Raw genomic sequence first — 24,592 nt, forward strand, 5'->3', positions numbered from 1 at the left:
TTACAACCTAAATGATTCTATGAACACATCATTTGCCCTGTTTTGCTCTATTTGAGTTTTCACACAAGCTTTATTTTGGGTAACATCCTCCATCTGCTGCAATTCTCCCCTCAGAGTGAGTGTGAGGAACAGGGTAAGAAAGCTGGAATATGATTGTGACAAGGGAACCATCATGTGGAGAAAAAATTCCCAATCCTTCTTCCTTGTTTGTGTCCTCAGAACTGTAAAGCCTGAGCAGATGGCAGTGCTTGAAGCAGGCTGGGGAACTGGGAGAGGAAAGACAGGGGAAATAAGGGTCAGGAAGCTAGTGTATGGGGACTGGAGGAGGGAAGGGACGCGTGAAGTCAGGTGGCAGAAGTGCCAAAGAATGGGAAACCTAATGGCTGTGCACAGCACATTGGGATGATGCTGGGCAGATCGAGAAGTTCCTGCTGGCCCGGAGCGGATCCCCATGGCCCCGGGGGATGTCTCTTATCTCACTCATCTGTAGCAGGATTAAGGGGAGGGCTGAATCAGTCACACCATCAAGAAGCAATGGCAAGAAATATGCTTCTTTTCAGCGGGCAAGTCAGTCTGAAAAGATCTCAGCTTCTAACAAATCCTAACCAAAATACATAAAAGAAAATGTTGCTGTGGTTTTGGTTGTTTGGGGTTTTTTTTGGTCTGAGAATTGCAATAAAAAAACAAACCAGAAAGTTTAAAAAAGAATTTACAATGTTCCTTTTTTGAGAACTTTTTTTTCCTTTCCTGTGAAAACATGATATTGCTTCAGGACGCTCTAAAACAGGTAAGGAAATAGCATACAAGGCAGAAAACTTCGGAAATGTTGCTATTGACTGTACAAAGAACAAACATTCTTCACATTGGACTTTCTGCTATGCAATGCCAATTTGAGATTTCAGCAGAGTCCTCTGGGAATTTTAATCCATTTTTGGAAATATATAGGTAGTGGGTGAATCAAGGCTAGAGGGCTTCTCGTTGTGTTGTATTTTTGTTGTCTTCTGACTTGACTATGAGAAGGAGGATTTTGAAGAGTCCTCTAGGAGAGCTAGAGCTAGAAAGAGAGTGGGTTGCCTTTCAGATTTGTTGTTATAATTTTCCACTGTAGGAGGTGAAAGGTTAACCTGCTAAGAGGTAGATATATGCAATGGAGAAAAATTAAATCTGAAGATAAACATTTCCAGAGCAAGGTCCATGCTGCAGCTGATAAATGTTAATAATCTGTAAACTGAAAGGAAGCAAAAACTCAGAAAAATGAGGCAGTTCATTTCCTCAAGAAAAAAACAACACAAAACTACTTCATACACATGTAAAGCACCCACAGGGTAGTAAATCCCTCAGACTCTGATTGAAACTATTTCTTTAAGCTGTGAGGATCTACTCAGAATTAACTATCAGTCAGGGAAAGACTCCACATAGTGCTGTGAATACTCATATCCCACTGAAGAACTGCTGAGTGAATGGGCCACATATAATTTTCTAACAAAGGCTGTTTCATTTTCCCATCCCACCATTCTGCTATAAGTAGTGGTATTTACCTCATCTCCAAGGTAAATTGCTTCTCTTTGTGCAGCACAGTTGAAGTCAAAACATCTTGTGTTTATGAAGATTACACAGAAGTTATTTGAATTTATATTAAAATGAAGATAAATATGTTTAAATGTGCATCCAGAGTAGCTCTGTGATTGCAGAAATTATTCCCCTGCATGAGAAACTTTGGAAACAGAAAGGTTACTTTTTTCTCTAGACTTACTGCAAGCTGAATATTGTTTGCTTGAGGCGCCATATCTGGAGGTCTCTTGGCATGGTCCAGTGGCAGTGGGATGCAGAGAGACTGTGATTTAAGAATGACACTAACTACTATTTATGTGTTCTGAGCTGGTCCCAACAAGTTTTGTGACCCTGACTGCATTGGTGGTTCACAATCCTGCAACAAGACCAGACATATGTCTAAAAAATAAAAAGCCTATCTACTTCCCAGAGTAAGGGGGAAAATTGTGATGAAGTTGGCAAGAGTTGTCAGGAAACTTACTGCAGTTTTTGGAGAAGTCCCTCAGTTATGCATGGTGAACTGTCACCTGTAAGGTAGGACAGAAGTAAAATGTAGCAAAGAAGAAATTTTAGCTTTTTTATAGAGGTGAATCTACAAATATGGATGAAAAAAGCAGGGGTTGGAAGAAGGGTCCTGGTGGGTGGTTCCACTAAGAAGGATCAGCCCAGACACACTGGAAGTACTTCCTGTGTCTACTGTATTACTGCTCTAATATTTTCGGCCAGTTTCCCCTGTTCCAGTCTATTTGCAAGGTTGTATGGACCCTAACTCTCTTTTCCTCCTCACAACAATCACTTTATTCTTTCCTTCATCAAGTGTGGGCTCGGTCTTCCTTTTTTCCTAAGTCACAAGCCTGCTGCACAGCTAAGGGAGCATAGAACGAAGTACATGTGAATTATGCAACCTGGATGCCAGAGGTGAACTGCATCAGGATAATGTTTTCTTCATCACTCTATTTACTGAATTATAGCTGGCTTGTAATGGTGCCAGTGTCCTCAGGAGCCCTTTCTAGGGATTTCTGGGAAGCACAAAAACATGTTAGGAAGAGGATGGAGTTAATCAGTTGGGCTTTCCTGCTGCTATATTCAGCCCAGCAAGCCGCCTCTGACAGATGTTTCTGCTTTTAGGCCACAAGGAATGTTATTGACTGGCTTTCCCTGTGTTCAAGAAACATGTAAAGCTATCAAAGGCTTGTTTTCCATAAGAGCATTTTCTTGTCAGGTGATGTTTATCTATCTCAGGCACAGTGGATTTTAATGAATTTCTCAATAGACTGATTCCCTGAAGGGAAGAATCAGAGGAAATCTGCATTAGTTGATTTTTCCTCCTGTCTCTGGGAAGCATGGAATGTAAGCAATGGTGAAGTTGCACAGCAGAGCTGTGGGGAGCAACACACAGAGCCCTCTGCTGCCCATCAACCCTCCTGTCAACTATCCTGACCCATTTAGTTTTAATAAAATTTTCTGTATGTACTACAAAGCAAATTAGAGCCAAGTCCCAGGTGTTCCTTACACAGTTTGAGGCCAGTCAGTTCATACTGCTACCTGGGTCCTGGATCTCTACCAGTCTCCTATGACTTGCATGAAAAGAAGAGAAAAACCAACTCTGTTATCTGTTTCCCCATGAGCTCTGGGTGGGATGGGGGAAATGAGGACTTTTGCACAACCCCTCCATGAGCTGTGAGATAATGGAGACTCCCACTTCTGGAAAACACCTCTTTTCACCCCATTCCTGCATTCACCCTGGAGGATTTTCTTACCCATGCATTCAGCTCACCCAGCAATTGGACAGGATAAGACAAGATCAGGTTAAAACAAAATGTGCCCAGTTCTCCTTTTCACCATGGTAGTCCCCTTAAGTGAGTAGAGATACTCCTCAGTTCCCCAGCTCAGCTCTGGGAAGGATCTGCCTGCTGGAAGGACATTGTGTCAAGCAGTAGGACAGAAGGCAATGGGCAGAAACAGATGCACAGGAAGTTCAGATGAACATGAGGAAGAGCTTATTTACTGTGCAGTGATTGCACACCAGAACAGAATGCCCAGAGAGGGTATGGAGTCTCCTTCAGTGAAGATATTCAAGAAGGGTCTGGATGCAATCCTGTGCTATGTGGTCTGGGATGGCCCTACTTAAGCAGGGAGTTTGGTCCAGATGACCCCCTGTGGTCCCTTCCAGCCTGACCCATTCAGTGATTCTGTGATTGATGGGGTTATACTTACAGCACAGGCAGTTTTCAGAAGGGACATGACACCCAGCATTATGTCTGCTCTCAAATGATGCCTTTCCTAATAAGCCACAACTATTTGTGCTTGCAGCACTGGCCTCAAGGCATCACATGATGTGGGTCAATAAGGGCCGCAGTTATCCATCTGACCAAAACTGCAGGTGCAAAATTATGCCTGCAGTTATCTGAGGCCATAAAAAGCAAGGCATCCTCTGAAGCTGCCACTCAGTAGCTCAGTGAGCCCTTCCTCTCCCAGCCGAATCCTATGGGATGCTTCTCTGGCACATGGTCTGTTCACTCGGATGAAGGAGAAACACAATCTTACCCTTCCTTTCCTGGCAGTAGTGTCTAGGAGGGTTGGTTTTTTTAGTGGACCATAACTATTGTTACAATTGCTGCTTCATCAGACAGAATTATTAGTCTGTCAGTAATGTGTTAGACAGCAAAACTAGTCTCAAATGCCTGATAATTATCTAAATAAGCAAATTTGCTTCCTTTCCCACCGTGGTCACTCGTGTCTTGTGTCATTTGTGCAGCTGAAGCTGTGATCCTTCAAATACCACTGCAAATAGTTGTTATTACAAGGGTTGTGTCCTCAAAGCTGCTGATATGAGGGGGAGATGCTGGACTAGTTCCTCAGGGCCTGATCCAAATCCTTTTGAAATCAGTAGAAATATGCTCCCAGTCTTTCATGGCTTTGGATTCTATCATCAGATAGCAACTTTTTCCAGGCAAGAATTTTGCTTCAAACATCACTTGAATATAATTGAGAGATCTGGCAGTTGATAAAATACTCAGCCTTGAGCCAATACAGCCAGTGGAAGCCCTGAATATATTGGTGGTTTTTGCAACGTAATAGTATTTTTCCTGGGGAAAGCAACAATCTGATCTGCTTGTTTGGCCAGAGTCACACCTGCAGTAGCTTTTCAGTTACTTAGAGACATCCACAACATGAAAATGTGGCTATCAGTGTAAGGGTTTGGGGCAGCAGATGTCCACAGGGCTTTAGTGTATGTCCTCTGCCTACTGCACAGAGTTAAGTGTACCCTCATTTAAAGGCCAACACTCTGCTTCAACAGGCAGAGCTGCCTGCCTGCTCCACCTCACAGAAGCCAAAATCCCAGAAGAGTGTCATACCACCGTCATGGGTCAAAAAATGGGATGATTTCCTTGCAATGCTCTATCTCCCACTGCCTCCATTGCTCCAGACCTTTCTCCAGGCTGCTGTGTGTGTGCTGTGGCAGTGAGCTCCCTGTCCCTGAAGAAGAGGACCTTCAGAAGGTAAATTTGTGTCTTGAAGCCACAGTCCCCAAGTAGATACATTCCAGAAGCAAATGCCAGGGGCTGACTGTGGGACAGGATGGCAGTTGCTGACATGAGGGCAGTGACACTTGGGCAGGGGCCAGGTGACCCCAGGGGTGGCTGGTGGTGTACAAGGAACCTGGAAGGCCTCATCCCACCACTATGCATCATCTCAGGAGTGTCCTGGGAGACAGCTCCTCTTTGTCTCCCACTTAATGAAGGACTGAAGAAGAGAAGTTCCTGTCCCTCCACCAGCCTTCACCTGAGTTAAATGCCCAGTAGCTTCTTAAATGTCTCCCTTTTTGGTTTAAATCTGCACAGCATAGCTGCTGGAGGAGTCTGAGATGAGGCAATCACAGAACTTCTCCACAAGGGTGCCATTTCATACAAATCTCAAAGCATGAATTTTCTTGCAACAGTATTCCTTTTACTCGGGGAAATTACCAAGGACATAATGAAAACCATCATCAAAGCCCAGGTGAATTTTTCCACCTCCCAGAGATTTCCTGTCCCAGATGTGGCTTATGATCCTGCAAGCACACAGCTGTAAGGCTGCAGATCTGGGGCTGTAAAAGAAAACCCTGTGCGTTTAGTGAAAGGAGATAGGGCCATCTAGTGACAAGAGAAACTTGCGTTCTTCATTCCGTGCATTCCATTCTTCATTTCATCCTTCCTATCACAAGCCCACAAAAACCTGTTCTGGCCACCAGGACTGGCACAGGCAGCCCCTCGCCCAGGATGTGCATGGCTGAACCTCATGAAGTTCACATCGCTGGAGCTTTGCATAGTCCTCAGCAAAGCACAAAAGCAAAGCCTTTGTGAGCAGAGGTGGCAAGCAGAAAGGCTGCTTGCATCTCTGACAAAGTTTGGGTTTGAGAAGAGCCCGTGGTGGCTCACGGGCAGCACAGGAGGCCAGGCGCAGGCAGAGCTTGACCCAGGATGGACAGTGGGAAATGGGGCTCTTGTGTTTGTTGGGAAATGGTTTCCCCAAGATTTTTTTTTTAACTGCTGTGGGCAAGCAAGGAAAAATTCAAGACAGGGAAGATGTTTCTTAGGGAAAAAAAAAAAGAAAAGAACAAAAAGCACTTTGTTTCAAAATATGCATGAATTTTATTTCTTAAAAATAATTAAGAGGTTCTAGAAATTGTGGAAATTGTGTCCTCTTTAAGTAAGAAAGTACTTGTGCATGGCATTCCCTCTGACCTAAACAAGACTTCCATAATATCATTAGCATACTGAAAAAAAATTATTTCTTATCAAAGGAAGCATTTTTTTTCCTTCTTCCTTTTACTTCTCTCTTTGTCTAGCACATTCCTCCTTTCCTCTGAAGAATTCACACAACTCACCTTGTTATCAGTTTAGCTAATTACATTACTGCACTTCCCAGCAAATTAAGATCCAAAGCCTGCCGGTTTACCATAAACTCCACAAAGAAAGGGGTAATGAGGTTACTTTGCAGGTTTTGTTCCTTGGGTAGTTTCCATACACTTAGTTTATAAAGTGGGAGATAAGGTAGTTGCCATAGCTGTTATGTTACCCTTCCCAAACATAGTCCAGGTCTCCCACCACTTCTGGGAAGGAAGGGATTCCCTTGCTGGAGACCCAGAGGTGAGGTCGTTTTCCCCAGAGTAGAGAGGGAGACAATATGTGTGCTGAAAGCAGAGCCAAAACAGGGATCATTTGTATGCCTTAGGCTGTATCCATGCTGCTCCTGAGCAAAGTGTTTCTGTTCCAACCACAAAGCCCTCAAGCCCAGGTCTTCTACTTAACGCCATGAGATTTCCCCATGAACAAAATACAGGGGTGTCACCTTGTGCTGGGAGCAGAAACCACTTCCAAGCACCTGAAATGGATGAGGAGTGGATGGTAGCCCATCAGAGTGGTGCTTTCATAGTATGAGGATGGAGATACCTGTGGGAGTGTGGCATGATGCTGTCTGATGATGTGGGGCTGGGACCACCACACCAGGTCTGCACTGAACCAGCAGCAGACTGGCTTGGGGCAAGTAGGGACAGACTAAGCTGTACCAAGCTCTGCTGGGAGGGAAAACGACTTGAACTCCATTTTTGTGGGGAACTTCCAACTGCAAAATTTGGTTTGACTCAGAATGGAAAGAAACCCAACTTCGTCTGAACCACAAAACACCACAAAGCAATCTGTTCAGGATCAATCTACTTGTTTGGATTATCCTCTGATTTCTACTTTTCTTTTGAAAACAAAGGTCAAAAATTCACTTTTGTTGGTCCCACAGAAAGGTTATTTTCTATCAGATAACAGCTTTTGGACATTTTCTACTTAGTGGTTTGTTCGTACCTGCAGTCCCAGCCAGAAACTCAGCATTAACATTCTGGTTATTTCACACATCCCTAATTAAGCTAAGGTGGCATGAGTGGATGTAATAAGAGTGAAGGGCATGGAAGGAGAACAAGGACAATGCAGTCATCAAAGAAAGAAAAATGCTTTTGTGTAGGCTTACAATTTAAACCGAGAATTCCGTACAGTCAATTGCAGTCAATCTCTATCACACTTTGTTTTGATTTTTTTCTTATGTGTTCCTCTTCCCAGATCCTCTCAGTTCCCTTTTGTCATTTGTGGGTGAAAAATTCACCCACATTTTGTGCTTATTCATAAATCTGCATACTGAAGTCTGGGGCAAGAGGCTGTGCTACATGTTCACCCAGCCCTTGGCATCCCCCAGTAGGGATTCCAGCCTTTCACTGGGCTGTTACAAATGCAGAACAAGTGCCTCAGCAGTTCATGGATCTCTCTTACCCTCTCATCTGAAGGTGTTACTCTAGTCATGGTTAATCAATTGTGAGCCTGGGAGTGACAAATCAGTTCAGTCAGGTCACTTTAATCACTTTAGAGCCAGGTCCAAAAACTGTAGCTGTCTCACAGTGCTGGCTGTGACACTTAGTCAGGGTCAACATTAAATTAAAAAGCCTAATTCTGAATGTATTGAAAAAGAAAGCTCTCTGTGAAGATGTAGTCCACCAGACCCCCCAGTTGCTGGAAGCTGGGCAAATATGTGTTGTGCTTTCTGGAAAGGACTCTGAACAAAAGTTTTCTGTTGAAAAGTCTCCATATCTCCATCACAGTAAACAGAAAAATACAAAGCTCTTCTTCGCTTTGTATCAAGCTGGCAAAACCACATACTTTTCACTATTCTACCTCATATCTGTTAATAAGTCTGTGACTGCAACTGACTTGGATGATGAGTCACCAACCAGATTTACTCATCATGCTCTCTGGCCGTTCTAGTTTAGCCTCTATTTTCCCTGCCCACCTAAAAGATGTTGCTGTGCCCCATAGCAAGCAGTTGTCATGCCTCTGATGGGTGTCTTAAATACATCATCTGCCTCAGAGGAAACTGCCTTTCCCTGCTATAGCAGATCTTGGGAAGTAGAGGACTGAATCATTCAGCTCATGCTCTTGGGAGAAGTCTTTTTACCTCATTAAGAGAACTAGCTCTCTTTACAGATTTTTATTTTAATTAGCACATCTGGACCACATAGTTTTCCTCTTATATCTCTCCTGTTATCCATGCTGCCCCTCTGTCCTGAATAATGTCTTTTCTTGTGCCATCCCTGGAAGTGTTCAAGGCCAAGTTGGATGGGACTTTGAATGACCTGATCTTGTGGATGGTGGGGGGGTTGGAACTGATGATTTTTAAGGTCTCTTCCAACCCAGGCCATTCTAAGGTTCTATGTTTCAATGATCCAAAACCACACACAAAAGTGCTACTTGGGTGCCCATCAGACCAATGCTCTCTGCAGCTCAAGTGTCAAGTGACAAATACCTGCTGAGCCATGTGCTGCCCCGGAGGGGCAGGGAGGGATGGCGTCAGGACAGGGAGAGCTTGAACAAGCAATCAGCTTGAGTATGGTTTGCAGGGAGAAGGACAGATTGCATCAGTTAGCTAATGATAAGCAGGGGGGTCAGCTGAATCACTGAGCATTCACTCAGAGGCACATTTAGAGCTTTGCCTTACTCAGAAGGTGCCGAGTTGTGTACATGTGCACAGTGATGTGTTACGGTGTTTGCAGTTGCCCTTGTGAAAGTGCCTATTGGTTGAGTTTGCTTGTTTTCTGTGCTTTGGTCAATTGGTTTGCCACCAGCTTGCAGCTCTACCTCCCACATGAAACAGTCCTGCTAAATAGATACCCTGTCCCTAATAAGAGGGATGAAACAGCAAGGTTTTGGAGCCCAGCACAGCCTCCCTTTTTCAAAAATGTTCTTAGCAGTCATCTGTTTTCAGGGAAGAAAATTATGATTAATTAATTCCTGGGATCTGACCTGATTACCATGCCACTGAGCCCAGCAAAGCCATACCAGTACAAGCCAGTTTAAGCAGAAGAGTCTCTACAGGCTCCAACAATGGGCTCTACAATTGTATCCCCTCCCGCACGCAACTTCTGAAGCTTGTAGGTGATTTCACTGAGCTTTTATGACAACAACAAGGGAAAAAAGCCTTAGGAACTAACATTGCTCAGCAAGACACAGCCTGCAGCATGTTTTTTATGGCAAAGAACTCTCAGCGTTCCTGGCTTCATTTCCTTAGTGCTCACAGCATTCCCCCTTTATGGCAGGGCTATGCTCCACCCCAACATACAAGGCCACATCCTAGGCTCAGTCAAATCACTGGGGCAGCAGAGAGCTGGGATTCAAAAGCCTACATGAGTTAAAACAAGGCTAATCTGGATAAGGTAGCAACTGAGAGCTTGCTGTTACAAGCCAGCATCATCAAGGCACAAAGCCACTGCCTAGGCAGGGTACCAATGACTTTGAGTGGCTGGTGGGAAGGGCTCCATCAGTGTGACCATCACCATGGTCAAACACAGAGAGACACCATGGTCTCAATGGCTTTCAGTGCTTGAGCTGTTGTGCTCCAGACCAGCTGGGCTACCTCTGCCCAGTGCTGCCCTGTGGGGTACCCTCCTTGGAGCCATTGCAAAGGTACAGCCAGCAGATGCATGAAAAGCTGCTGTCACTTATATCCCTAGTGTCAGGTTTCCTGGGCTGGTGGCCAGGGGTTTTCCTTATCAGTAGGTACTTTATAATGTAGCATTTCTGTTCACATCAAAAGGAAGGAAATAGAGAAATACTTTCTCAAATAAAGGGATTTGTTCCTAAAAAGTCAATAAAGGTGGTAGAGGACCTAATGGCAGAGTCTGGCTTGTAAAGCATGTGAGGAGAACAGTTGGTCATGAAAATGCAGCATTTTGGAGGATGGGGTAAGACCCTACAGTTCTAGAAATAATGCAAGATCTTTGGAAACCAGAAACACACATCAGAGCTTATTTTCTCCCAGGGCAGTTGGACATTAACAAAGCTGACATTAAGAAGTACTATGTTGCAGGCAGGAGGAGTCTGATGCTCTCTGCAGTGTTCTTTCCCCTTCTAGCCAGGCTCCACTCTTTTCTCACTTCAGCTGCATGGGGTAGGGGGACTCTTGCCTTTGCAACTCACATGGTTAGGTAAATCCCAGAGGATGCCCACTATCTGTGTCAGAGGAAATCTGGATGGAGCATACCTGAAATCTCCTGAGAGATGAGATTGCTGTGGCCGAGCTTGCCTTCCCCTGAGCAGGGATATTTGTGAGTCAAAATGTTTTTTTACTCCAGCCTTTACTGAACTTGGCTGTTCCCCAGTTATTTTAGCCCAGATTTTTCTAGCAAGTGAGGTTTAGCTTTTGCAGACATGCTGTCTATCCCATGAGGTTTGTACCTTGCTCATTCTCAGGCAAAGAAAGTACTATTTGTTGCATGAGCATATGAGACAAGCAGCAGGTTGTAGTTTCATTATTAATTATTTACCAGACAAAGAAAGCTTCCCCATCTGGGAATTTTATATTTTCCCAGGGTAATGAACGGACAGTCATGACATGAGAATGCAGGTATTGGTATTCCCAGCTGCTAGACAAAGAGGTATCCATTGCTACAAAATCATTAGAAATTACTTGTCTATGCAGGGAACTTGGTCATAACCCTTTTTGAGATGTTCCCATGCAGAATTGCACACTGCAGGAAATCAGTCTGGCAGGTACAGTAACTCTGGTAACACTGCCCACATAGTGGCAGTTCAGCTCTGAATTATAACAAACTGGACTCTATCTGGACATTTTAAAATGAACCATCTACTTGCAACTCAAGCCTGTCCTGCTTGGGATTTAAGTTCATTGCTAACTTGGTAAGAGTGTGAGTCAATCCAGTGAAACCCTCCTTAGCTCTGTTATGCTGCAAACACACAGGCCAGCTGGAAATACTTGTGTTTGAGCACGAAAGGAGGTGCACCAGCTCCTCGATGATCTCATACTGCCAATCTTTCCCATTTCTTCTGTTTGAATTAAGACAAGAGGACATTGTCCTCAGTCAGTGTCAGTCTTGATCCCTTGGATGACAGTGGTAGGATGGTGGGTGCAGCTGGCATGAGCTGCATTTCTCTGCAGGCATCTCAGTGCACAGCCACTTTTTGCACAACATTTTTGGCATAAGACTTCTTGGAAAATGTCTTTGTTTCTGTCACAGGAGCACAGAGGAACCAGAGTTGGTGGCTTCAGCCAGATCTTCCACTGCTGTAAATAGCCATAAGCTCATCTCACCACCTGAGATACAAATTTCCTCCTGTATCCACCTTAATTCTTGTCGCCCTCACATCAGAGAGTAAAACCAGCCAGCCTGAGGCAGAAGCATCATGTAACCAAGAATCCTCTGGCTGCTGTTAGGGTAACAGAGCAATTTGCCATCTTCCTTTTCCTCTCTTGCCTGTAATTATGCTTCAGTCACTGGTCATCTGTTCTCTTCAGACCTATAATCCAGCAACCTTTCCGGTCCTGTCACCTACAAGTACTTATTTGTTTGCACAGTTAGGAAGGCTTAGGCTTCTTTTTCTGCTCTTTTGGGAAGACACAAACTGCAGCTGTCAACATAACACCGATAATGTACCTCACTTAGAAAAAAAATCAATAGATGCTGTAAGTGTTAACCATATGGGCATGACAGTAAACACGCTCTGAAAGACCCAGGAAATGTTAAATGAAAGCAGAGCTGCAGTGGAGAAGGCAGCAGGGTAGCCATGACTCAGTACAGACAGAGATTTCCCTTCATGTTGTGTGTGTAGTGATGCTCATCTCTGACATATTTAACAAGATATAAAGTTGTAGTGTCCTGTATGGTCACTGAATTGTCTTCTGTAAGCAACTATGCGTATTTGACTTAGGCACCTTTCTAGCAGAGTGGAAAGCATTTGTAAGGAACCATAAAAAGTCATTACATATGCAGAACAATTGAACCTCCTCAGCATCTGTGGTAGGAAACACATCTGTCTTCTGTCCCTTTCTTTCCTAAATGTCTCCCTGAATCAACTTTTATGGGAGGGTCATAAATATCCCTTTCTATTTGAATCCAGGAGTTAACAATACCCCCTGTGACCATAAACACAAGATGTTTCATTGAGGAAAGAGGTGCACTCAAGTAAGCAGAGATCTTTGTGACAGTTGCTGCCAGTATGGTCCCCATGCACCGCTAATCACATTAGTGGGAGATCACGGAGGTGGCCAGCAGACAGCAAAAGAAAGAGGGAGAGAAAAGCAAGACTAATCTTGTTAAAAGGGAAGCAAAGATAGACGCTACTTTTACACAGAAGCTTATAACGTCCCCATTTTCCCAGGGCTGGAATCACCTGGATGCTCTCTGAGCAGCACGGCTGCTGCTGCTGCTGTTGTGGAAACAAACAGCTCCACATCTCTGGTGTTACCAAGGGTTGGTTTATCTTACAGATCTTTGCCATCCATGGTCTCTTAGTTTCTGCACAGGCAACCTTGAATCCTTCTTGAAGTAGAGGTTTACTTGCCTCCAGATGATTTTAAAAGCAGTACAACTGGTTTTAATCCACTGCATGAGATCCTTTTCCACCAGAGGAAGACCCACCAGTTTCAACAGAGAAAACAAAGGCCTGATCTAAAATATTAATGTGTTTTCTCATTCTCCTCTGGAGAGGCAATGTCAGATGTTCGAAGGTGCCTTCTTCCTTAATGAAGTCTTTTGCTCTCTCATTGCATGAGGGTGATGGACAGATCCCAAATGTGCACTTTTCTTACTTGAAGAGGCACAAAACACCCCCCAGACTGGGAGCTAATAATTAGGTAAGCATTCACTGAATGGCCTCTGGCCTCTGGCAGTCCCCCCAGTAGAGTTTCATCCTTTAGTCCTGGCACACAACCTTTCCATGCTGTAAGCCATGATGCAGATATGTTGTCTCAGGGCTGAGGTGCTCTCTGCCCACTCCATCCTCCCACAGGTGGTGGAGAAGGGATGAGAGAGAGGAGTGCAGGAGGAGAGGTGCTCCTGACCAGACACATTCACGGAAGCGTAGGTACCAGAACTTGCACACAGCTCAGTGAGCAGGCTGCTGTGACAATATGTTGAGGCTCTCCAGCCAACTGAGAGCCCAGAGCCCACAGCACCCAAGCCAGTGAGCTTCCAATTCAACTAAGCAAGACTAAGCTTTTGGGAAAGATTTTCATCTTTTGGGGAACCAGGGCCTGGAGTGCAGCACCTGTCAGACTTATGTCAGGGTAAGTCTCCAAGCCAGTGCTGGAGGGTTGAGGGGTACAGCCTTTCTGAGTACTTCTCCAGCAAGGCAGTCCCTTCTCCCACCACCCATGACTGTGTACCTAGAAGAATTGTGTTAATGGACCCCCTCCCACAGAGTTTAATGTTAGGAGGGAAGACAACACCTTGATACCTGAAAGGAGCCTTAACCTGTTTTTTTGCCTAGCCTTTAGTATCATACTACAGAGCTGAGGGTGGACAAACAAAGTTCTTGCGTCAGTGGTTGTGATGTCTGCTGCTACAAGTGCTGGTGCCTTGCCAATTAATCAAATGGAGCAGGGAAGGAGAACCTGACAGATGGGTAGGAGAAAACATTGATGGAAAATCTGACTTGTTGTTGCATGGGGTGGCAGTGGCAGGAGGGAGCAAAAAATGAAGAAACAAGTGGAAATCTAGAGGCAAGGACAGTGATGATGCCTTCATAGCTGAGAGCCCATGCCCAGTCTGGTGAGGATCAGCCACTTGTTGCCTTGATATTTCATCAAGTTCTTAAATACCAAATGCAAAATGGAGACTCTTTTGGCATTAAGACAATGATTTCACTGTGGATTAGAGGTGGCTAAATGAACTGGGAAGTGGCTGTTGTCAGTGTCCTGGGGCACTTGAGCTCCCCTTGCCATCATAGCTGGGCCTTTCAGGAGGGGCAGAAGCATTGGTCAGGAGTGGAGCCCCTGGGTAGAGGAGAGATGGGCTGCAGGAAGATGAGAGGCCATGAAGGAAAAGCTTTAGGAATGTTTCCAACGAGGTTTGGGAAAGGTGACTGGACTGGGGACACAGTTCTGGGAAGCAGTGTCTGTGCAATGCAGAGACCCCTGCAATGAAGAGGAGCCCAGGCATTCACAACATTTCTAAGCATCAGACAGCAGGACCTCTTGGTACCCAGTTAACTGAGGGGAACCTGAAATCTTTGCTCTCCCAAGAGATGGATGTTTTGTTCATTTTCCAGTCCTAGGAGTGGATCAGTGAGACCAGAACCTTCCAACCCTGCTTCTCCACTCTTCTTTCTGCTCTCTTCTCTCCCTGCACGGACAATGCTGCACCCCAAATTGGGTGGCATCAGGGGTACCTTCCCTAGCCCCTGCAGTCCCTCCTACTTCACATGATCTTGACATTGACCATTTAATCATGGCTGGGGGAGAGCCTGGGACCCACACAGAACAGGGAACCAGGAGCTGTGAGGGGGAGAAAAGGCAGCAAAGGGAATAAAGGAGATGGGGCTACAGATGCCAGGAAACAGAACAAAGACATGCCTGAAAGGAGGAAGAACAGCCAGAAAAAGGTGCTGGGAAGCTTGTTCGGGTACTGCACAAAGTCAGCATTTATTCCTGTGCAAGCCTCTTGCAGGCTGCAGGGAACATCCTGGCTGTACAAGTACCCAAATGTACACTGCATTTCAACTGCAAAGGCAACGGGCAGCTGAACCTGCACCCTACTCACCTCTTCTCTAGGGGCATGTCTGGATTACTATTACTATTGTGATAATTATTAGTGGTTGTAATAGTAGTACTTCTGTTAATAAAATTACTGTTATTATTATTGTTGTTTCCTGGTTTTCCCAGGAATATGGACTTTTGTCTCATGCAGGCAAGAAAATAATCTGTGGTTTGTCTTAAAAAGAAAACACCTTCCTTTCTGTTTTGATGATGTCTGTCCCTCGGTTACAATTCGGTCGCCCCCTTGGCTAAGACAGCATATTGATCCTTCCCCTGGGCTCTGACCCCTCCATGCCTTCTCTGTTTACAGAGTTATCTTTAGCATTCCTGCCTCCTCCTCACTGCTCAGGAGCAGCAAACATTTCAGGTAAAATTGATCCAGTGGATACAAGGAAAGACGTCATAAAGGAACCTGGGGCACGAGGCCATTCGTGGCCTCTCTGCCATCAATAAGCCTGCTGTGGGTCAGTTCAGCATTAACTGGCTCCTGAGGTGGGTTCTCATAACAAGCAGTACTGGGAGGCTCTCCCAGTGCAAACCGGGGTGTCAGAACAATTATCATCATTACTTTTGTGCAATGAACTGGACAAACCCTAATTCCACCTTTCTCCTGAGACATGCTCACCGGTTTTGAAGGCTAGACAAATGATGCAGACCACCCAGCCTGACTTGCATTGCACAGCTCAGAGCCTCTTACCCCTGGTTACAGCTTCAGCCCCCTGGTTTTGTGCAAGTGCACAAGTTCCACTTTCAGAAGTGGAATAGGACTCTTCTCAGTGTTTGTCAACACCTTCATCACACCTACCTCCAGCTACGCAAGGGCTACTCAAAACAAATGAACTTTTCTTGAGGACATTCTGTGTCCTTTCCATATTGTAACCATAGATAGGCTACAAAATGGATGTATTAAAGTAACTGCTTTCAGGTCCAGTCCTACTCATTGTTCCCTGGTCCTGTAGACCATGTTCAGATGGTTGCAGATCAATACAAGAGATACTGGAAACCCATCACTTCTCTCAGGGAAATGACTTCACCTTGGGCTACGGTGTCAAGCTCCTATGTCGGAACCCTGCTTGCCCTCCTGAAATGTCACCTTTTCTTCTGCAGAGTGGCCTAAACTGAGCCACAGGGGTGAGGTGGTGGTGCATGATTTCCCTGTCAAAGGAAGGGGAATGTTTAACCTTCAGTCATAGTCCTGCTTAACGTGGCAGTATCCTATTCCTTGCATGGATCCTTTGCCTGCCTTTCCCCAAGGTGTTTGGGATCATAACTCCAGCTGTGCTGTGCTCAGAGGAAGTGGTGGGGAGTGTGGGAGAGGGAAGGACCCACAGTGCACTCCACAAATCACAGCCAGTGGCCTCAATCCCTGTGCAAACAAGAACAGCATTAACCTGTAAATTGACAAACACTAAGTAAAAAAAAAAAAGCATAAACAATTCCACATGTCCAAAAATGTCCAAAAATCATGTTTTGGCCACTCTAGGTGATGGTAGCTTCAAGCACCATCACCATTAAGTGAGGACTCAATTCCCAGCAGCTGTGGGCAGCTATTTACTCTCCAGGTCTCAATCCTCAGGGGCACTTGAGCGGCACGCAGCTGCCACAGGTAGGCTGGCAGGAAAGCTGCTGACTGGGTTGAGGTCTGCAGGAGCAGCTCAAGGGCTGTTTGCTTGCTGGTTGTTCTAGGCAAGCTCATCGCGATAAAGAAGAAAATTCATCTAATGAGGTTGGATGTATAAGAGTTTTCTCTTCATCCTAGTTCTATGTGAATTTTTATAAGATTGCTTATATGTACAGTTTTTGCTACTGTCATTTGTAATAGAGGTAACCTGTTTTCTAAGGTGTTGCCCTGGGTGGGAAAGTCTGTGAAAGGTGGTTGTGATTTTTCCCAGGGAAAGGCCAAAGCAGCTTAAAAAGTGTCTTAGTAGGGCCAAGCTACCTTGATGCACCCCACAGCCATCTCCAGCTTTTGAGTATTTTCGAGCTCTGGTAATGAAAACTGCAGGAGCACCCTTCTTTGCGGGGGGTAGTGGGGTGATGTCCTGATTGACACGGGGACTCAAATATATAAGGGAGATATAAGTGATTGAGTATTATTTGATAAATATAACAAAGTACCCCAACTCCAAAACTTTATGGTCCCTCATAAAGTGATGTTCCTGATCATACATAACTTAGCAGAATTTGCTTGTCCACAACTTCTCAGGTAAGCATGTCAAATGCAGCCCAAAAAAGGCTGCTACTTCTGGTCCCAGCAGGGCATATTCATGCAGTCACTAGGAAAAGGAATAGTCAGGTAATTCTGCAATGTAATTCTCTTGACTAATTTAAATTAAAAAAAAAAAAAAAAAAAAAGAAGCTAAAACAAAACCCAATGAACAACACAAGGACTGGGATGCCTGAGGGAACAAGACCTCTGTTGGTGTTCCTTATGCTATTCTCCAGCCTGCAGGTTATACTTTTCTTCCCAGTTCATGCTTTTCCAACACTTCTGAGATTTCTCAATGCATATTTGGTCTTTCTGGTTGTATTTGCACACATACCTCCATTAAAATAACAATTTCTACTTTGCATTTGCAATCAGAATAAAAATCCTCTGTTTGCATACTTCGGTTCCTCAACAGCTTCTCAATTTATGTGTTTTCAGACTTTGTTCTTATTTTTCATCTCTCTTATGCTCAAACAGAAGCTTTAATGTATTAACCATGTGCTGAGAGGAGAAGGCAGCTGCCACATTGGCCAACATCAACAAGTCTCCATTTTATCTTGCCTTCCTGGGCAGATCAATATAGTCCAAGTGTCTCGCAGTGTACTCCAAGTGTCCTGTTCCAGTCTGAAACACTGCTGGCATTTTGACTTGAATGGTTCTGAAAGGTTTGGGGCTCATAGGAAAACAAATTGATAACGACTGGGTGATTCTTTGAGGCTACTGTCTTTACCCCTGTGCTGCTGAAACCAGCTGTTCTGGGATGACAGTGTGGGTCTGCATGCTCTGCTCCATGGCCAGAGAGGGTGGTGTGCAGTGTGCTGGGCTCAGCTGGATCTCCCTGGGCTCAGCTCTCTAGTCCAGAAGTCTGACCTTGCAGGTGTCTGCTGAATTTACTGCTAAATTGTTTCAGTGGCTGAATTGCAGGGAAAAAAGCTTTATGTTTAGAGCCCTTATAGCCAAGACTGGTGAGAGCTATGGCAATTTGGATGGACCAAAGGGCCAAAGGCAGGCTGGACACCATAAGACATCATAGATGCCAAGCTGTATTCCAGCTCAGAGAAAGTCAGTGGGAGAAAACAGCTTATGGTAAAGGTCTAATCTCTAGGCCCATGAGCACAATTGCCCTGCAATATAAAGGCTTCATTCTGTACTGCTACAACTAAAAAAAATTTGGGAACAAACTTCTAGGGCTTTGGGACGAGACCCAGACTCATAGTGTTCATTTTATCGCTGTCTTTGGGCCAATATTTACCAGTGCTTATTAGTTGTTTGAAAGGAAATTAATTGCATAAAAGTCACATTGTGCTTGGGCAAGTCACTTATCTCTTCTATGATCCCTGAATGCATCAAGCATCTGACACAGCACACAGGGAATGAAGCCATTGCATCTCAGGCAAAGCTCTCTGTGGACCTGGCTCCTTGAACTGCCACATGCCTTCACTTCCAGAGAAGTGGTCTGGTGGTCCATGAAGGACACTCAGACCATGTCAGGAGGTCCTGTCTCCACAGTATCTAAAAGTTAGGAGCCTAATTTCAAGCAAAACTGTAAATCCATGGGCTAACACTTATTAGCTAGTGAAAAAACTCTCTACAATTTCCTGAAAGGAGATTCTTGCAAGGTAGGTGTTGGTTTCTTTCCCACATAACAGCAGATAGGATAAGAGGAAATGGCATCAAGTTGTGCCAGGGGAGATCTAGATTGGATATTAGGAAAAATTTCTTCCCCTAAAGTGTTGTCAAGCACTTCAACGGGCTTCCCAGGGAAGTGGTGGAGTCACCATCCCTGGAGGTATTTAAAAGCCATGTAGATGTGGCACCTGGGACATGGTTTAGTGATGGAATTGGCAGTGCTGGGTTGGACTCAATGATTTTAGAAGTCTTTTCCCATCTAAGTGATTATGTGATAGCCACTACAGGCTGCCACCATTTCATTCACCTTTCAGATGACAATATGCAGGACCTAATTTTTCAAGCTCTTCTATAAAAGAAATCAGGCTATTTCTGACCATAAACACCTGCTTGGTAGCAGCCTGGTGTTCCATTATCTAGCTCCCTTTCTTACAATGCATCTTCCTAGACTTCTTCAGAGGATCACCCAAGTGCTACTTTATTTCTCCTGTTACACCGGAAATCAAATAGACACAGTGCTGTATTTAGAATAGATTGGTGTTTTTTTCTGTTTAAACCAGCAGATCTGAGAATGATCGAAGTTGTTATGTGGATATGTCAGATTTTAGAAGGAGGGGGGGTGACAAATATTAACTTCCTCAATTTTTAACCTCAGTCCTAAAGACTGAAACCCCTCAGTTGTGTCTTTTTCTCTTTTTGGCACCAACCATAAGTTTATCGGCAGGAATTACTTTGGAAGTTTAAAAACTCTGTCAAGTGAGATAGGACAAATTTATGCATGGCAACTGCAATTCTTTACCTACTGAAAACCCAGGAAAGCTTTTCCCACTTTCAGAAAGCTACATGGTAAATATACCACACTTATTTACTGCTACTGATCAACAGATGAACTTGATTACTGCCCTTGCGATGTTTCTGAAACATCCTTTGATAGATAGTCACTCTCTACAAATGTTGTCATAAAAACAAGAAAATAATAAAAAATAGTCATATTTCTGATACTTTCTATCTTTACACTTACCTTAAAAAATTGCATTTGTCTGGTCATTAAAGTCCTTTGCTGGACTAAAATGATTCTGTGTTAACATTCACAATTCAGAGCTATGACATTTCCATTCTAGATGTGGATCCTATTCCTTCTTAATTTGAAATTTTGTGGTAGACATTTAAAGTTTTTTGCAGCTATGCTGTAGGTTAACACCAATGCACGGCTTCCATATATTCTTTTGAATGCTACTTATATCCTTGTGAACAACAGTCTTTGAACTTTGCCTGTTGCTGTTGTGAAGGATTTCTTCATGAAGACCTCATCTTCCATTGCTTTTATTCTTGCAGTTATTAAATAATATTGCCATCAATTATATTTATGTGTCATTGAGCCACTTGCTGTACAGACACATAATAAGAGACGTGCCCTGCCCATGTGCATTAGACAACCAAGATTACTTGGTAAATATAATTCTCTTAAAGACCATGCAAACAGTTCAGGTTTCCACATTGCACTTCCCTATTTTGCCATTCTCCTTTTCTGGTTCCATTGGCTTATTTTAATACCTTTCTAGGCTAATGTGACTGTCCTCACATTCTCCCAGCTTTCTCCACCATTGACTATCATGATAAACTGAGTTGCTGCATAGAAGCAAATCCCAGTCTGATAAGATGAAATAGCATGTTAAGCAGGTTTCATGCTTCTTTCACAGATTATTTGATTCAGCTGATACAGCCTTAAACTACGATTGGCTCCATTTCCCTGCCATGGTCATTTGACTGTAATGTCTCTCTGGTGCTCGGACTGCATAGTCAGAATGCCGTGATAATAACAACAGACAAAATCTCTCTTAATGTTGAACTCAAACTTCCTTGAAAAGGTACAAAGATGTGTAGCAAATTAGACTTCATCTAGTGGACTGTTACATCTCTTGCACAGAAGCGTATTAATTGGAAATGTACCAATTCAGAGTTTTCCAGCTGAGATAACCTTTCAGTACAGCAAGAGATATCACACAACCTTTATGTAATCTCACTGTGCTGCTTCAAAAACATCCTTTGACAGATTTAGATATGTGGATCAGAGTGAATCCTTGCTAAAACACTCCAGCCCTGAGGGGGGTCCCAGGTAAGTTTGAGCTGCAAGCTGCATGCCTCTACAAGTAATTGACCTGTGTGGAAAGCCAGCTGGATCACCTGCAGACGTTAGTGGTGGTAGAACACTTGCCCACAGGGAACTGGATTGAAGTTACTCAGTTTTCATCAGATAGCAAAAGTTATCCCTCTTTATTGACCACAAATGAGCCATGATTTCCCAGTGAGAAATGGCTCTGGATACCAGCTCGAGCTCATTGAAGAGAGGGCAAAGTCGCCACTGGTTTCCTCCTGGCATCAGATGATCAGTACAGACAGAAAGCCTTTGTCATTCTGCCCTCAGCACTTGCACTTTTGAGCTCAGTCCAACTCTTAACACAACAGCCCATCTCTTAGCACAGCATCACAGACCACAGCCCTTACCTGAGAACTGTCTGCATCCATGTCAGTAATGAGCACCATATCCTCATCTCTCAATGAATCCTGGTCAGGGGAGGTGTCTCAGATAGCCTTGGCCAGTTACAAACAGTCCAGATTAATACTCTTGGACCTGGACATGACTGTGGAATTAGCTGAGGACCTGAATCACTAATGTAACAGCTTTGTGCCTGACTACTTTCAAGGAGATAGGGATGTGTCCCCAGACCAGGACAAGCTCAGAATAGCCCTTCAAGATATTGGCAATGAAGTAAAATACCATTCCTCAGACTTTTTTAGTGCATGGTTGATGTGTAAGAGTCTTTACTCATTCAATATCTGCTTAAATGACTGCAGATAGTATCAAGCCAGCTCACAGGAGGGTGGAGTTGCTGCAGGCACTTTACGGGAAGAGAACCATGTCTTGCCTTCATCCTCTCTGAAGTTTAAAGGCAGCTTCAGTGAGCCCTCCAGCTAAAAGGCAGTGGAAAGCTCCTGTGACAGGAAACTCAGAGCAAAGAAAACAATGCATTCTGGGAAGTTTGCTTGGGTATTGACTGTATGGAATGGCAGACCTAGAATTGTAGAATCACAGAACAGGCTGACTTGGAAGGGACCCATCAGGACTGTTGACTCCAACTTCTGGCCCTGCACAGGACACCCTAAGAATCACACCATATCTCTGAGAGCACTGTCCAAATGCTTCCTGAACTCTTTCAGGCTTGGTGCAGACCTCCTGCATCTGCCTGAAAGCTGGATCTGTGCTTGAAGATCTCCAAGCACTCATCTGCCACAACACCTGCTTTTGCCCTAAGAGAAACCAACTAAATTAGTTGCAATAGGCAGGAAAATGTGAGAGCAGAAACAGTTGGTGTGGACCTCTTCAGGACTAGGAAGATGAGAGTCAGATCCCCAGATGGCTACCTATATCCCAGACTTTGTAAGAAGCAGGTTCCAACACATGCTCTGAATTTCAGTTTGGGATGCTCACAGTACATGATATGAAGCCCTGCTTGGTATTACAGCTTTTGTCTACCTTAAAACTGAAATATTCTGTATAAGAATTGAATGGCAGTTTGAAAAATGGAGGAAACCAGTGGCTGGATAATTTACTTGAGGGCAAAGCTAGAGTGATTCTTCCCAGAGGTGTGCAGAACAGCAGTCCTTGACCTTGGTGGAAGGGAAGAGGCCTTCTCTGGGAGTCCCAGTGTGTATCTCAGGACATGTCAGACAGTGAAAAACCCCTGGTAGTTTTCTTTGCCCTCTTCACTTTTTTGTCTCTTTCTCCCTACACACATATATCTATGAAATTTTTTTCTCTTCAGGAGCCATACAAAGACAACACTTGTCTGGAACCAGTGACACTCTCTGGTGACTCACCCCTTTCCATTAGATCCAAATGATCAGTACATTTCTCAAAGATTATATGTCAGGCTGAAGCCCAAGAAGACATGGATGGGACTGGAAAGCCAGTTTGAGAACCAGGAGTGCAGGCTCCTGTGTGTGGAACAAAAACCATGGGAGCAATGAGGAGCCCAGCACACACCAACATGCCAGCATTCCCCTGCCTCTCATGGTCACTCTGACACTTCCACATGAAAGATCCGTGCTCAAGTTGATTTCTCCTGGACCAGAGCTCTGTCTTGCCCAGAGCTTTGGCTCCATCTTAGAGCTCTGCAACAGAGGTCCACAAGCCCTGGAAGTCACCAGTTCCCCAGTGTATCACAGACCACTTTGGCTCAGCAGAGCCCAGGAGTCCAGACTGCTTCACATCCTGCTAGACAAACTGGCAGCATCTTGCAGTCAGATCTGATGGATGCGTGCCCAGCATCATTGAAATTAGTGTATTTCTTGAGTGTTCTGGTTCCTGTAGATTGATGTTCAAGCCTGGAAACCCCTGTCTCTGCAGAACTTGCAGCCTCCCCTGACTCTGCCTCAATCCTGATTCCTGGCATCAGGACAGCCCCTGCACAGCTCCCTGCACCTCCACCATCAGAGCAGGCACCACTGCTTTGGTGTTTTCCACAAACCATGATTCCACCTGAGTGGCCATCAATGCTGTCATGCATGTGGGAGGCATGTGGGACATATTTTTTGTTGAGTGACAGGAGGTGGTGACCTTTGTGTTTGTGCTGCTGGGGACACATAGTGAGTGTCAGCATTGTGTTATCGAAGAGCTTTCACTGCAGGAAGAATTAATAATGGCTGCTTCTTTCCCTCACACTTCTGCAGGACTCAGTCAACCCCAGCGCCGTGATTGATGGTGTGAGCAAAGCCTTGTTGGCGCCGTCTCAAAGGCAGGTGCCTATTAATGAAAGGAGAAGACAAGGATGAAGGTGTCTTGCAGGACTTACAACTCCCCTATCAGTGCTGGGCAGTCAGAGTGAGTGACTTGTTCAGGGGGTGTATTTGCTGACAAAGTCTGTGCAAACAAGGACCTTGAGAGAACGTACAGGGAACAGCTGTGCTGTATCTGGGAAAGCTGAATGCCGTTTGCAGAGCAAACTAGCTCTAATTCAGGCAAATACTGTTACAAGCAATGTAGCTGAAAAGAAAACACGTTTACTGGGATGTTAACATGACTCCTATCAAGTGCAGGAAAAGGGGGAAAACGTCTGTGTCTGTGAAACTGCCACCTGAAGCAAATAATTCCTGCTAGGAAAACCCTTTCGCAAAAGCATCTTGCCTTGGCTGAACATTATCAATACCTGGGGAGAAAAGGTGTTTAGCATGTTGTAGGATTCGGCCTTCACAGGCCCCCTCTGAGTACCAGCTTAGTGGCTATTTGCAGAAATATTATTGCTTCGGGTTTTGAGTGCGGGTTTGAGCGGCCCTTCGTGTTGCACTGCAGAGGCAAGGGGTGCTGAACACTTCCCGGGAATCAGGACCTTTCAGGGGGCTGGTACTGAGCATCCCCATGCTGAGCACCTCAAACCACCCTTCCATCAAAATTTCATCCCACGTTTCTCCCTTCCCTTCTCCAGGGCCACTGCCACCACCCTCAACACCTCAGAGGGAAAAGATGCACATGCCTTCAGGAAAGCAGGAAAAGTTGTAAAATTTGGGGATAGAGCCCCACCTCGTGGAAACGACCTCAGGCTCTGCTTACCCAGGCTTTTTGGGTTGGTTTGTGAG

At 44.7% G+C, this 24,592-nt stretch overlaps 1 long non-coding RNA gene across 1 annotated transcript; it reads left to right on the forward strand.

Moving 5' to 3' along the window:
- Positions 1 to 739: 739 nt before the first annotated feature.
- LOC137468960 (uncharacterized) lies at positions 740 to 24,592 on the forward strand. Its single transcript, XR_010996278.1, has 3 exons — positions 740 to 2,085; positions 23,690 to 23,840; positions 24,442 to 24,592. It is a non-coding gene; the product is annotated as an uncharacterized lncRNA (long non-coding RNA).

Source organism: Anomalospiza imberbis, chromosome 2 (genome assembly GCF_031753505.1).
Source record: "Anomalospiza imberbis isolate Cuckoo-Finch-1a 21T00152 chromosome 2, ASM3175350v1, whole genome shotgun sequence".
Taxonomy (NCBI): domain Eukaryota; kingdom Metazoa; phylum Chordata; class Aves; order Passeriformes; family Viduidae; genus Anomalospiza; species Anomalospiza imberbis.